Source organism: Sus scrofa, chromosome 5, assembly GCF_000003025.6.
Source record: "Sus scrofa isolate TJ Tabasco breed Duroc chromosome 5, Sscrofa11.1, whole genome shotgun sequence".
NCBI lineage: Eukaryota > Metazoa > Chordata > Mammalia > Artiodactyla > Suidae > Sus > Sus scrofa.
Genome location: NC_010447.5, coordinates 50469763 through 50484367, shown reverse-complemented (window position 1 = coordinate 50484367; position 14605 = coordinate 50469763). Strand labels below are relative to the sequence as shown.

General features: G+C 36.3%; 1 long non-coding RNA gene across 1 annotated transcript in view; it reads left to right on the top strand.

Moving 5' to 3' along the window:
- Positions 1-14605, top strand: part of LOC110260723 — a 437770-nt gene that overhangs the window by 389297 nt on the left and 33868 nt on the right. The window contains exon 3 of the long non-coding RNA XR_002344078.1: positions 9502-9607. This is a non-coding gene — a long non-coding RNA (uncharacterized LOC110260723). The remainder of the gene's footprint in view (positions 1-9501; positions 9608-14605) is intronic.

Sequence of the window (14605 nt, the reverse complement as noted above, 5' to 3'; positions counted from 1 at the left end):
TTGCTCTTATTTCTGTGGCTTTGGGAGAGTGACCTGAGAAAACATTTGTAAGGTTGATGCCAGAGAATGTTTTGCCTATGTTCTCTTCCAGGAGTTTGATGGTGTCTTGTCTTACATTTAAGTCTTTCTGCCATTTTGAGTTTATTTTTGTGCATGGTGTGAGAGTGTGTTCTAGTTTCATTGCTTTGCATGCCGCTGTCCAGGTTTCCCAGCAATGCTCGCTGAAGAGACTGTCTTTATCCCATTTTATGTTCTTGCCTCCTTTGTCAAAGATTAATTGGCCACAGGTGTCTGGGTTTATTTCTGAGTTCTCTATTCTGTTCCATTGGTCTGTCTGTCTGTTTTGGTACCAGTACCACACTGTCTTGATGACTGTGGCTTTGTAATGTTGCTTGAAGTCTGGGAGAGTTATGCCTCCTGCTTGGCTTTTGGTCCTTGGAATTGCTTTGGCAATTCTGGGTCTTTTGTGGTTCCATATACATTTAGGGCTGGTTTGTTCTAGTTCTGTGAAAAATGTCATGGGTAATTGGATAGGGACTGCATTGAATTTGTAGATTGCTTTAGGTATTATGGCCATTTTTTGGAATAATACTCAATGGAGAAAGGCTGAAAGCCTTCCCACTAAAATCTCGAACAAGACAAGGATGCCCACTCTCACCACTGTTATTCAGCACAGTACTGGAAGTCTTAGCCACAGGAGTCAGACAATCAAAAGAAATCAAAGGCATCCAAATAGGAAGAGAAGAGGTAAAGCTGTCACTGTATGCAGAGGATATGATACTATACATAGAAAACCCTAAGGACTCACCCCAAAAACTATTTGAAATGACCCACAAATTCAGCAAGGTAGCAGGATATAAGATTAACATTCAGAAATCAGTTGCATTTCTGTATACTAACAATGAAATAGTATAAAAGGAATGCAACAATACAATATCTTTTAAAATTGCACCCCAGTAAATCAAATACCTGGGCATACACCTGACCAACTAGGTAAAAGCCTTATATGCTGAGAACTCTAAAACATTGATCAAGGAAATTAAGGAAGACATAAAGAAATGCAAAGATATTCCATGCTCCTGGGTTGGAAAAATTAATATTTTAAAAATTGTCATACTCCCCAAAGCAGTCTTCACACTGCTTTTAAGACATTCTTTCAGCTGTGTCTTGGGGTGGGTTTCTTTGGGTTTAACCTGCTTAATGTTCTATGAGCTGCTTGGAGATATGCATTAGAGTTTTTGTCAAATTGGAAAATTTGGGGACATTCATCAATTATGCCCCATTCTTTTTCTCCATTCTGATATACACATATGTTAAATCATTGATTTAACATTGATATTGTCTTATAGGTCTCTGAGAATCAGTCCTTTTTTTTTTTTTTCCTTTCATTTTTTCTACCACCTACTCCCAGGCTTCATTCTTTTGTTTTGTCTTCAAGTTCATTGATATTTTTTGTCTGTAGTGATGACCTGCTCTTAAGCATATCCAATGAGTTCTGGTTTTAGAAGTTTTATTTTTCAGTCCTTCTATTTTACTTTTCAACATTATTATGTTCATGTTTTCCTTAAAGGACTTGAATATGTTTTTGAGAGTTAAAGTCTTTGTCTGCCAGTTTCATTTTCTCTCTCTTTTTTATTGACATATTTTCAATTATCAATTATCAGTCATATTTTTCTTCTGAGATATTGTTACATTTATTTATTTGTTTATTTATTTTAGGGCCATACCTGCAGCATATGGAAGTTCCCAGGCTAGGGGTCAAATCAGAGCTACACCTGCTGGCCTACACCACAGCCACGGCAACATAGGATCCAAGCCACATCTGCGACCTACACCACAGCTCACGGCAATGCCGGATCCTTAACTGACCGAGTGAGGCCAGAGATTAAACCTGCAACCTCATGGATACTAGTAAGATTCATTTCCACTGTGCCCTTTTTACTTTTATATGAATAATAGACATTATGATTATTGCCATTATGATTATTATTTTGGTGGATATCTAAATTTCATTGTTTTTCTTTAAATCGGTGTGGTTTTTTTTGGCGGGGGAAAGGTGCATGCAGTTAAGTTTCTTGCAGATCAGCTTGATTCTTTCAAGGTCTGCCTTATAAACTTTGTTAAGATGGGGGTAGACTGTCTTTCACTTTAGGAATACTTTATTCCTCCTGTTAAGAGTTGGCATTTCTGTAGTCACTACCTAATATCCCAGGTTTCATAAAGGCTCTTTTAATGGCTAGATCTTGACTGTCTCCCAGCCTTGTATGAGCTCTAGGATTTTTTTAGTTTACTTTTGAGTAGTTACAGTAGTTTCTCTAACTCTGTGGAATTTCAGATATACATTTGTGGCTTAGTATTCAGCAAAGTTTCAAGGAAAGTCCTATGTAAACTTCCTAAGTTTTTTTTCTTAAATCAAAAATTTCAGCCAACTCAACCCTCTTGATCTTGTTGCTATCTGCTGACCTCAGCATAACTGCCACCCTCTGCTTGGGTTTCTCCTCCAGCACTACAATCCAGAGATCAACTCTAGGCAAAAAGCTAGCTTAATCTTGTTTTTCTTCTTTCAAGGATCATAATCCTATATTGACCATTGCCCAATCCATGCAATAAATATTTTCTAGTCATTTGCTATGTGGGCAAATCTGGTGCAAGTTATTGCACCAGGGCAAAAAGACAAAATCTTATTTTTTTGTTTCCATAAGTAAATTAAAAAAAAAAACCTAATGATTTCATTTCTCTCCTAATTTATAGCATTATCTAAGTTTTTTATTAATTCTGAGTTAATCATTATAAATTATCATTTTCTATGAAATTTAATTTCTTAAAGTTTTAATAAACTTATTCCATAAAGATGTTTGTAGTATTTCTTAGAATTTAAAATTTTAAAATTTCAAATCTTTTAAAAATATGCCTTTTCTCAGGATCAATATTCATAATTTTTTTTAGCAGTAGTCTTGCAAAATTTTTGTATTTTATTAAATTTTCCCCAGCAGATTTGCATTTTATATTTCATTGTTGTTGAAAACTATGTTAAGCTTTTTTTTTTCTTTTTTGACTGCCACATAACATATGGAGTTCCCTGGCCAGGGATCAGCTCCCTTAACCCACTGCATTAGGCCAAGGATTGAACCTACTTCCTGGTGCTGCAGAGGCACCACAGATCTAGTTGTACCACAGCAGGAACTCCAGCAGCTGAGATTCTAATGGGAAACCTTAACTTAGTAAGTCAATTTAGAGAGTACTGCCATCTTAATTTTAAGTCTTTCAGTCCATTAAAATGGAATGTCTTCATTCTTACATCTTTTTTAACTTCTTTGAGTAAAGTTTTTCTTTTTTTTTTTAATTTTTATTATAGAAGGCATGCTTCTAAAACAACTAAATTTATTTGTAACTATTTTATTCTTTTTGGTGCTAATAGAATTTTTAAAGTATTATTTTCAGATTGGTCATTGCCAGTATATAGAAATAAAATTGACTTTTGTGCTTTAGTCTTGTATCTTGCAACCTTGTTTAATGTGTTTATTAGTTCCAATTTTTTTTTAAATTTTACCCTTGACCTAGAAAGTATAAAGTTAATCAGTAGCTTTATCCACTTTCCAGTCAATACAGAGACCTTAGAATGCTTTAACTCCATTTCAACCATCACAAATAATATCTTTCCCATCCCATTTCTGGAATTTCAGACTATATTCTTCTACAGAAGGTTGGCTTTGAGTGACATCATTAAGATGATTGAATAATAAGTAGCTCATATTCCCCCCAACAAGATGAATTTGATATTCATCCACAGACAAAGGTGCCTTTCTGGAAGATGTAGAACCCAGCATCATATGCCAAGGGACCTGGGAGAAAGCTTGCCTACCCATTCATCAGGTAATAAACACACAGACTTTGGTCACAGATGTGGATGCTGCAGTACACTGTGAACCTCCAGCTCTCTTGGCTGTGGTCGAGGAGCCCCTATGAACATACTGTCTTAGACAGTCACCCATGGATGAAAGAGCCTTTGTGGAAGTCCAGTAGTACAGCAGAGAAGTTCTGGAAGATCATTGTGAGTTTGGACACATCAGAGAGGGTAAGAGGAAAGCATCTTTCCTTTCTGTTCATTGCATCCACAATGCAGGTTTTTTTTTTTCCCTTAAGAAAAACAAAGCAAAGACTACTTTAGTGATGAGCCGGTAGTAGTGATTTGGAAGGAATGGTAATTTAATACGATCATCATCATCAAGGCAGATTAAAACAAAGCTGTCTAAAATGACTTTGCATCTGAAAGAGAATGGATATGTGTACATGTGTAACTGAATCACTTTGTTGTACAGCAGAAATTATCACAACATTGTAAATCAACTAACCTTTGATAAAAATTTAAAAATAAAAAAAAAAGACTTTGCAGTGACATGATGCCTTAAGAAACAAATTGCTCATTAACTGCTTCCACATATCATGTTCTTTACAAACTTTTCTCCTTTCTTGACTGAAGCTTTCAGGTCAGGAATGACCTTGGTTATCATCTTCTCTTCAAAAGAGAAGATTTTGCCAATGTTTTCATACTTCTCAATGCCCATTTTCACCAGAATTAGTGGTATGGAAAATTAAGGAAATTCATTCCTTAACAAAGGATTTAACAAAGGAACATTTGACAACCCCATCTTTTCCATTCATTGCATCCACCAGGGAGATTTTTTAAAAATTATTATCTGACTTGGAAAGGAGGAGGTAAAAATCACCTCTTCTCAAATGATGTAATCTTATATCTAGAAAATATATGTCCTAAAGACTCTACCAAAAGTCTGTGAGAAATATCCAACAAATTTAGGAATGTTTTGTGTAAAAAATCACCATACAGAACTCAATTGTGTTTCTTTACACTAACAATGAACTATCTGAAAAAGATATAGAGAAAATCCCATTCACAATAGCATCGAAAGCAATGAAATACTTGGAATAAATTTAACCAAGTTGGAGAAATATTTTTACATTGAAAACTATAAGACTTTAGTGAATAAAACTGAAGACAAAAAATGGGAAGATTTCCCATGTTAATGGATCAGAAAAATTAATATTGATAAAAGACCCCTAATACTCAAAGCTATAAATAGATTCAATGCAATCCCAACCAAATTCTAGTGGTATTTTTCACATAAAAAGAAAAAAAATCCTAAAATTCATGTGAAAGTACAAACCCTGAAGAGTTAAATCAATCCTGAAAAAGAAGCACAAAGCTGGAGGCATCATACTTCCTAATTTCAAACTATACTACAAAGCTATAGTAATCAAGACAGGATGGTACTTGCATACAAGTAGACACATAGACCAATTACGGAATACAGAGCCCAAATATAGGCCCTAAAATATGCAGTCAACTAGTATTTGTAAAGAGAGCCAAGAATATGCAATGGGGAAAAATAGTCTCTTCAATAAATGATGCTGAAAAAATTAGAAATCATTTGCAGGAAAATGAAATTGTATCCCTTTTTATGCCTTCCATAAAATTTCTAGAAGAAAACGTAGCAGAAAAGGTCTTTGACATTGGTCTTGCCAATGATTTTTGGACATGACACCAAAAGCACAAACAACATTTTGCTTATTTTATTAAGCAAAAGTAAATAAATGGGACTACATCAAACTCTGAACAACAACAACAACAAAAAAAAAAACAATCAACAAAATGAAATAGCAATGTATAGAATGGGAAAAATATTTCCAAGCCATCTATCTGATAAGGGTTAATATCCAAACGTATAAGAAACTTATGTAAATCAATAGAAAACAAAACAAACACATCTAATTTAAAAATGGGCAAAGAACTTGAATAGACATTTTTCAAAAAAAGACATACAAGTGACTAATAGGTACATGAAAAGATGCTCAATATCATGAATCATCAGACAAATGAAAATCAAGTGAAGTTATCACTTTAGAATGGTTGTTATCAAAAAGACAAGAGGTAACAAGTACTGGTGAGGATGTGTAGTAAAGGAAGTGCTTGACAAAGAGATGCAGGTGTTGGGAGTGAAGGTATACTTGAAGCCAATGCTGGGGGTAGGAAGGAGGAAGGAAGAGACCAAGAGAATATGTGCAGGGCATTGGCTCTCTTTTTTTAAATTAAATTAAATTTTATCTCTCTCTCTCTTTTTTTTTTTTTGGTCTTTTTTCTTTTTAGGACTGCACCTGTGGCATATGGAGGTTCCCAGGCTAGGAGTCTACTCAGAGCTGTTGCTGCAGGCCTATGCCACAGCCACAGCTACACCAGATCCTAGCCAAATCTGTGACCTACACCACAGCTCACAGCAATGCTGGATCCTTAACCCACTAAGTGAGGCCAGGGATCAAACCTGCAACCTCACGGTTCCTAGTCAGATTCATTTCCACTGCACCATGATGGGAACTCCTATTTTATCCTTTAAGTTTTATTGAAGTATAGTTGATTTACAAGGTTGTGATAATTTCTGCTGTACAACAATGTGACCCAGTCATATATATATATATATATATGAATACACATATCCATTCTCTCTCAGATTCTTTTCCCAAATAGATTATCACAGAATACTGTGTATAGTTCTTTGTGATATACAGCAGGTCCTCATTGACCAATCATTCCATATGCCTCAGTGTGAATGTGCCAATCCCAAACCCCCAGTCCATCCCTCCCACATCACCCCCTCCTGTCCCCTTTGGTAACCATAGGTTTTTTAAAGTCTGTGAGTCTGTTTCTGTTCTGCAAATAAGTTCATTTGTATCCTTTTTTTAAGATTATGCACATAAGTGATATCATATGATATTTGTCTTTCACTGTCTAACTTCTCTTAGTATGATAATCTCTAGGTCAGTCCATGTTGCTCCAAATGCCATCATTTCATTATTTTTATGGCTGAATAATATTCCATTATGTATATGTACCACATCTTCTTTATCCATTCCTCTGTTGATGGACATTTAGGTTGCTTCCATGACTTGGCTATTGTGAATAGTACTGCAGTGAACACTGGGGTGCATGTATCTTTTCTAATTATGGTTTTCTCTGGATAGATGCCCAGGGGTGGGATTGCTGGATCATATAGTAGTTCTCTTCAGTTTTTGAGGAACCTCCATACTCATTTCCATAGTGGTTGCATCAGTGTACATTCCCACCAACGGTGTAAGAGAGTTCCCTTTTCTCCACACCCTCTCCAGCATTTACTGTTTGTAGAGTTTTTGATGATGGCCATTCTTGCTGGTGCAAACTGGTGCCTCAGAGTTGTTTTGATTTGCATTTCTCTAAAAATTAGTGATGTTGAGCATCTTTTCATGTGTTTTTGGCTATCCGTATGTCTTCTTTGAAGAAATGTCCATTTAGATCTGCCCATTTTTTAATCGGGTTGTTTTTTTGTTTGTTTGATACTGAGCTGCAGAAGGTATTTGTATATTTTGGAGATTAATCCCTTGTCATTTACTTCATTTGCAAATATTTTCTCCCATTCTGTGGTTTGTCTTTTTGTTTTGTTTATGGTTTCCTTTGCTGTGCAAAAAAACATTCAAGTTTAATTAGGTCCCATTTGTTTATTTTTGAAGGGATTTGATTTATGTATATGTATGATTGATTCACTTTGCTGTACACCTGAAACTAACACAACATTGTAAGTCAACTATACGCCAATAAAATTAAAAAAAAAAAACAGGAAGGGAATAATACCTTTTCTCTTTAGTCATCATAATCATTGAATCTGAAGGTATATGTCACTTAAGTAAGGTCTCAATTGTTTCTTTCTCTGTTTTTTTTTGTGTTTGTGTGTGTGCGCTGCTACCATTATCTAGAATCTGTCTCAGGACTTCTATTATTTGTCTCTTTATTTTGCCTTAATTTATTCTCTGTATCTTTTAACATTTTATAATTCCCACCTTTTTATCTATCTGTATATATTCTACATAAGATGCTAAGTTCTAGTTTCCATTTTATGGTTTTCTGGACTTTAATCTGTTTTTTAATGTGGTCCATTGAATTTTTAATTTATTATTTTTTTTTTTTTAGGGTCACACCTGAGGCATATGGAAGTTCCCAGGCTAGTCGTCAAATCAGAACTGCAGCTAGTGGCCTACTCCGCAGCCATTGCAACACCAGATCTAAGCCATGTCTGCAACCTACACTGCAGCTCATGGCAATGTCAGATCCTTAACCCACTGAGCAACGCTAGGGATTGAACCCACATCCTCATGGATACTGTGCGGGTTCTTAACCTGCTGAACCACAACGGGAACTCCTGATTTTAATTTCAATAACTATATATATTATTTTTATGCCACTACTTTTTTTTAAAAATTTGCCTTTTTGATAGTGTCTTATTCTTACCATATGCTTTCTATTTCTTTTGTTATTTTCAGCATATATAGATTTTTCAGATTTTCCCGTAATTTCAAATTTGGGGATTATGTGTATTTAATCTTGGTAATGAAGTATTGTTTCCTTGTGTGTTTTTAAAAATGTTTTATTTCAAAGTCATTAGCAGACTGTGTGTGTGTGTGTGTGTGTGTGTGTGTGTGTGTGTGTGTGTTCTTGCCTGCCGCACGCATGACAGAGAGAATCCTAAAAGAGCTTTAGTTGTGGAAGTGTTTCTCCAAAGGTGTTTTGAATTTGCATTTGTTGATGCAAGGTGCTTGATAGCAATTATTTTTCCAGCATATTTATTGTTTTGATAAATCTTGTATCCTCCCCCCAAACATGCAAAATTAGGCCTCATTTGTTCATAGTTCATGGTATCAAGTTTACATGGTGATTTTTTTTTTTCTTTTTGACCCAGATCCTCAGGCAATGGCAAAATTTCTTGCCATTTCCTTAGCCCCATGTGGGTGTTTCCATTATGTCTTTTCACTCAAGACAAAGCCATTGATGGTTCTGGCTTATAGGGTTTTCATTTCTACCTTCCTATTCAAATATACTCTAAAATTCCCCTCTTTTTGTGACTTTTACTGAATTTTAAACACAAGCCTCTAGATAGTAGAGCCTATTTACAGACCACCACACTATTTCCTAACATACGCAGCTGCTGAATTTCAGGTCTATTTTTACTTCAGCATCTGGGTACATCTCTTCCTCTCTTCTGAGTGTCTCTTTCTATATTATCTCACTATTCCTAGAAGAATACACACTTATTAGGTTAATATTATGGGAGTTGGTAACATTCTCAAATCTTGTGGGAAGATCAAGAAGGATTCTGGAGTGCCTTAGCGCTTCCTGCAACTAGGATGGACTCCTTTTCAAAGAAAATGTCTGCTGAAAATCCAAAGTTAGTTTGTCTGAAAGAATGAGAGTGCTGTTTTATTGTGTTACTAACAGCCAAATATCCCTAGGCTTAGGAAAGGAGGTAGGGTTAAAATCATACTATCATCTTCAACACACCCTTTGGATTGAGAGTCAGTGACTTCGTTTTTTTCAGGGCGTTAAGCAAGCATCTATATATGTAGCACCTGGTATTCTTTCCTTCCATGGAATACATATAAAATTTATTTTATTTGATTTTCCAGAATGTTACATATAGCAACCTGGAAGTCTCAGTAGGTCTGGTGCCCTGCGTAAAACTCAGTGCTGGTGTTCACAAGCAGATCACTCACTGGATCCAGATTGACACAGGTATGTGCTTTTAAAGAAATATATAATATTGTCCTATTGCCTTTTGTTTTCCTCACTAAATATGATCCCTTATTAGCTTCATGGTAAAAATACTGTATTGGGAACATGTTCAAATTTAAACATTGAAGAAGAGTACGGACATTTATCGAATCCTTGCATCTGTGTTCCAGGCTCTAAGCATTTATTATCTCATTGTCTTCTTCTATCAACTATGCACTCAGGTATTACTTCTCATTTTGTAAGATGAGAGAACTGAAGCTTAGATAAGTTCATGGATTTATCCAAGATGGCATAACTGATAAGGATGTGTATGATTTCTAAGTATCTGCTCTTTGTACTCTGACACTGACAGTAGAGGAAGGGGTTTTTGAAAAAGTGGAAAGATAAACTATACCAGCCAGGATGGATTTGTAGTTAAAAATCACTCTGATTAAATTAGGAATGAATTTGATACAGGGAATAAGGAGCTTGCAAAAGCAATTGGGAGGGCTGGAATAGCACTCTCTGGTTTAGGATCCCAAGAATATCTCCTAAAAGGATAATGTAGAACTGGCCCCCCAGGAGCCACCATCAGAAAGGTGAGGAACCTTGGAGCAATAGTTTAAGCTCCAATGGCACACTTTTCAGGTATTGATTTAAGTTATGGTGCTACATTTCCAACATTGGCTTCAGAGTCATGCTTTGCCTATTAGATCTCTCCCTAGGAGACAAATTATCCCTCACCTTGCCCCTTGACACCAGGGCCATCTGCTAGCACTACTCCAGCAAAACTCAGTACTTCCAGGGCTGTGCTTTTCCCAACCTAGTCAATAGAAATGGTAAAATATTGGTCTTTGCTTCTCTTCCCTTTTCCAAATAGTTCACAAGTATACCTGATGGGTCAGACCTAAAGCACATCTGGAACCGAAGCTGTAAGGGAGTCCATATGTGATATTTAACTTTGTAGCCTCTGCAGCACAGAAAGACACACTAAAAGAAGGATGGAATGAATATTGGGTACCAATTCACTATATTCACTTTCCTGGGGATAGTAATGAGAAAGACTCCGTGGGGGAATATTCCTCCAGAAACTTGTTTGGAATAATGAATCTAACTAGGACAACAAGGAAAAGCTTCCAGGGGAGAGATTGAAAAACACTGTTTTCCTGAGAAATACAGCATGGAAAACCTCCACGGGGGATCCCGTGGGCTTTATTTGCCTAGAATAAAACCATACATATACATTTCAAAGTGCATTTTTCCATATAATTTATGGCCCCAAATATTTATTTTTACTATTTTAAGTCAAATTTACCTGATAATAGTTTATCTAATTAAAATGAAATAGGAGGAGTTCCCCTTATGGCTCAGCAGAAATGAATCCAACTAGTATCCATGAGGATTCTTTTTCAGTACCTGGCCTCTCTCAGTGGGTTAATGATCTGGTGTTGCTGTGAGCTGTGGTATAGGTCACAGATGTGGTTCGGATCTGGCATTGCTGTGGCTGTGATGTAGGCTGGCAGCTGTAGTTCTGATTTGATCACTAGCTCAGGAATTTCCATATGCTGCAGGTGTGGCCCCCAAAAGCAAAAACAAACAAACCAAAAAAACAACAACAAAAAAAGAGGGAGTCCCCGTTGTGGCTCAGCAGGTTAAGAACCCGACTAGTATCCATGAGGATGTGGGTTCAATCTCTGGCCTTGCTCAGTGGGTTAAGGATTGTGGCGAGCGGCAATGTAGGTTGCAGACATGACTCAGATCTGGTGTTGTTGTGACTGTGGTGTAGGCTGGCAGCTCCAGCTCTGATTCAACCCCTAGCCTGGGAACTTCCATATGCCACAAGGGCATCCCTAAAAAGAAAAAAGTAATGAAGTATATAAAGCCTCTGTAAATAAGTTGCTATATTATTGTTAATAATATGAATAAGTATATGTACAATACCTCTAAGAAAAAACTCAAAATATTTTATAAAAACCTATAGTCAGAAAAAATTATTTTATTTGCTCTGTGCAAATGGCAATACCCTTCTTCTTATATCATGCTACCAAGTTTGTATTCTGTTCAGGATTTCTACATCATTTCATGCAATCCCACTTTACTAGCCTAAGGAATGCATGTTCTTCATGGAGCAAATGAATTCCTTGCATATATTTCCATAAAATCAAACCAAAATGAGAGGTAGTTTGTGAAGTTGTTTTAACCTGCTGCCTGATTCTTGTTAGACTCTTTCTACATTCCTTTACGTCCTAGGCACACAGTCCCTGGTTATTTTCATGACTGCTAAAATGGTATTACCATCTCAAGTTTGTGGGGGGTGAAGGAGAAACATGATAGGAATAGCAGGAAGGAATGGCTCACTCATGAACAATCTCCTGATATTTTGAAGTGATTAAGTTTGAGTTGCTAAGAGGGAGAGTGGGGAAACATGCCCTAGTTTTCTTTTCCTCCCGTTTCCTGTTGCGTTATGTGGCTTCTTGAATGTTGCATAATATAAATCAGCTTACCACTAGAAGACTATGTTTTAGCTTGCAAACTCAGCAAATTTACTTAACTTCATTTTTCCAGTTGGAGATCTGCACCAATTCAGGCCAAGAGAGTATCTCATGTCACCTAATGCAACAAATAGATCCTGGAGTATTCATGGCAATATCCACAATGTTGGCAGACTAAGATTTCCTTTCCTCTGCCAAGCACCATCAACGTTATTTTTGGGTGGATCTGAATCCGAATAGTCCACAGTTTCCATTACATCGTCCTAATTGTTAAAAAGGGGGCCTGCTATAATTCTTGAAAACTAGTCTGTTTAGTTGTACTCGTTACCATAACATCAGATTGAAATATTGCCTCTCTCCATTGGTTTGGCTGCAGCATAGCAGCCAGCCTAGTAGCATCAAGGCATTAGGAAGGCAAAGCAATCCACAGTCAACAGTATGAATGGAACAATTCACACTGTTGTACATAGATATAGAGGTTAAACCCAAACACATGAAAAAGTGATGCTGGAAGCACTTGGGAACAGCTGGGCCAGATGAATAACTCAATTGGATGCCATGAGGAACAAATTAAACAACTGACTGGAGACCAGGCTGCTCCTGTGACAGACACTTTAATCAGGAAGTCAAAAGCTGATTGACAAGATGAAAAGCTGGATGACATGAAAAATGGAAACAGAAGGAACAACACAAGAAAAGGGCACCCCGGGTCAGCATGCTGACAAAAATAATCAAGTACGACAGGCCATAATCCAATCTTCGAATGTTTGGCATGGTGCTAGTTATGAGAATCTGCAGCCAAGGGGAAAGAAAACTATTATTAAGCAAAGAAATTATCTGGCTTTCTAGAACTCACTATTACATGTTCACTAGAGGATTTTCTGTTTCCGTTTTTTTTTTTTTTTTAAACAAGCATAAAAGCTTTTGTTGAGTTTCATAAGATCAATTAAAAAGTGCTAATATATCTGGAAATAAAGCCTTGGGAAGACAATGTTTAATAATGTTTTAAATCTACAGTTAAATAGGTAATATACACATTGATTGTCTCAAATCATGAAGTACAGGACCTTCTCATGCGCATCTATTCAAAGCATAGAGGAAGAAGAGGTAGCAATTACTGAGAGGAGGTTTTTGTGGCCCACTTAATAACTCTTATCCTGGATTCTCACTGCTGAGTTACTGTTGGAATCCAAGGCCTTGGTTCCTGCCAGAGAAGAAATATGTCTGTGCTACTTGAATTATTTCTGACATGACTTAGAATACCACCTCCATCCCCACAGATACTTTTGGAGATGAACTATCTGAAGAATGGAATAATGATCAGTTTTGTTTTGTTTTGTTTTTTTTTTTTTAATATGGACAACATACAAGTTTGTCATTCCTGGAATAAATGTGTGTGTGTGTGTGTGTGTGTGTGTGTGTGTGTGTGTGTGTGTTATGGCTTCAGGTCACACAGTACTTTTATTTCAGTAGCATACAGTTTACCAGAGGAAGGTCCAGATATATAAACACCTCTGAAAGGTTTAAATACTATAACTTCATGGCTTTTTCAAGAAACTTATCTACTCCTTGGAAAAATGAAAAGTTGTAGCAAAAATCTAAAAACCAGATGACACTGTCCTCATTGGATTCATACCCTGGAGTTAAACTTACATGACAAGAGAGAAGAAGAGATGTTTTAATTCATTGTCTTAGTCCAGTGGTTTTCAAACTGTTTCAAATCTCTGCAGGTTTTTGGAAGAAAATATGGTCGTGGCAGACATGTTTCATTTGTATCTCTTCCATCACCTTCAGGTCCCACAGGTCTAGGAGTTTGGGGACATTAAAAACACAGTGGAAATATTTCCTGGACTCAAAAATGTGTAAAAAAAAAAGAACATCACTTTGATGATATCAGCTCAAGTGAGGTCACTCTGTTTGACTGAACATATTCATCTCAAACTGGGGGACAAGCTGACATACTTCACATGGATGAAATATCTTACACAAAGTCAAACTTAGTGTCTTATCTATGGAATTCTAGATGTGCCAGGGTCATAACTGATGATTTTTCATTTTATAGAATTTTCTTGTGTACGTCATGGCAAGATGGCAGTGAGATCTTTGATCTTTCCCTTGCCATCAATCTTTATAATCCATGAGCAGCTAAGATCTTTTATTTATTCTTATAATGAAAAGGGGTTCATATTTAGTCTCCATTTTATTTCTAGTTACACTCTTTCAAGCCTCAGATTTTATACGGTATGTGAAGAGGGGCTGGATCAGAGACATAAAGCACTGATAACACTACAGTTTTTTCTGTATTGAAAAATAAAAACAAAACAAAATTTTAAAATGTGTATGTGTAGGAAAGTCGTAAAAAGTTTTGAGTTTTTCCCTTGGTTACTATTTCATAGCCCTTTTCAAAATCATCAAATATCACAACTTTCTAATTTTTGTTCTATGCCTTAATATTCTAGTATCTTAAACATATCTTTAGGGATTAATTGGTAATCTATTACTGGGTGGGGATTATAGTCATATACTT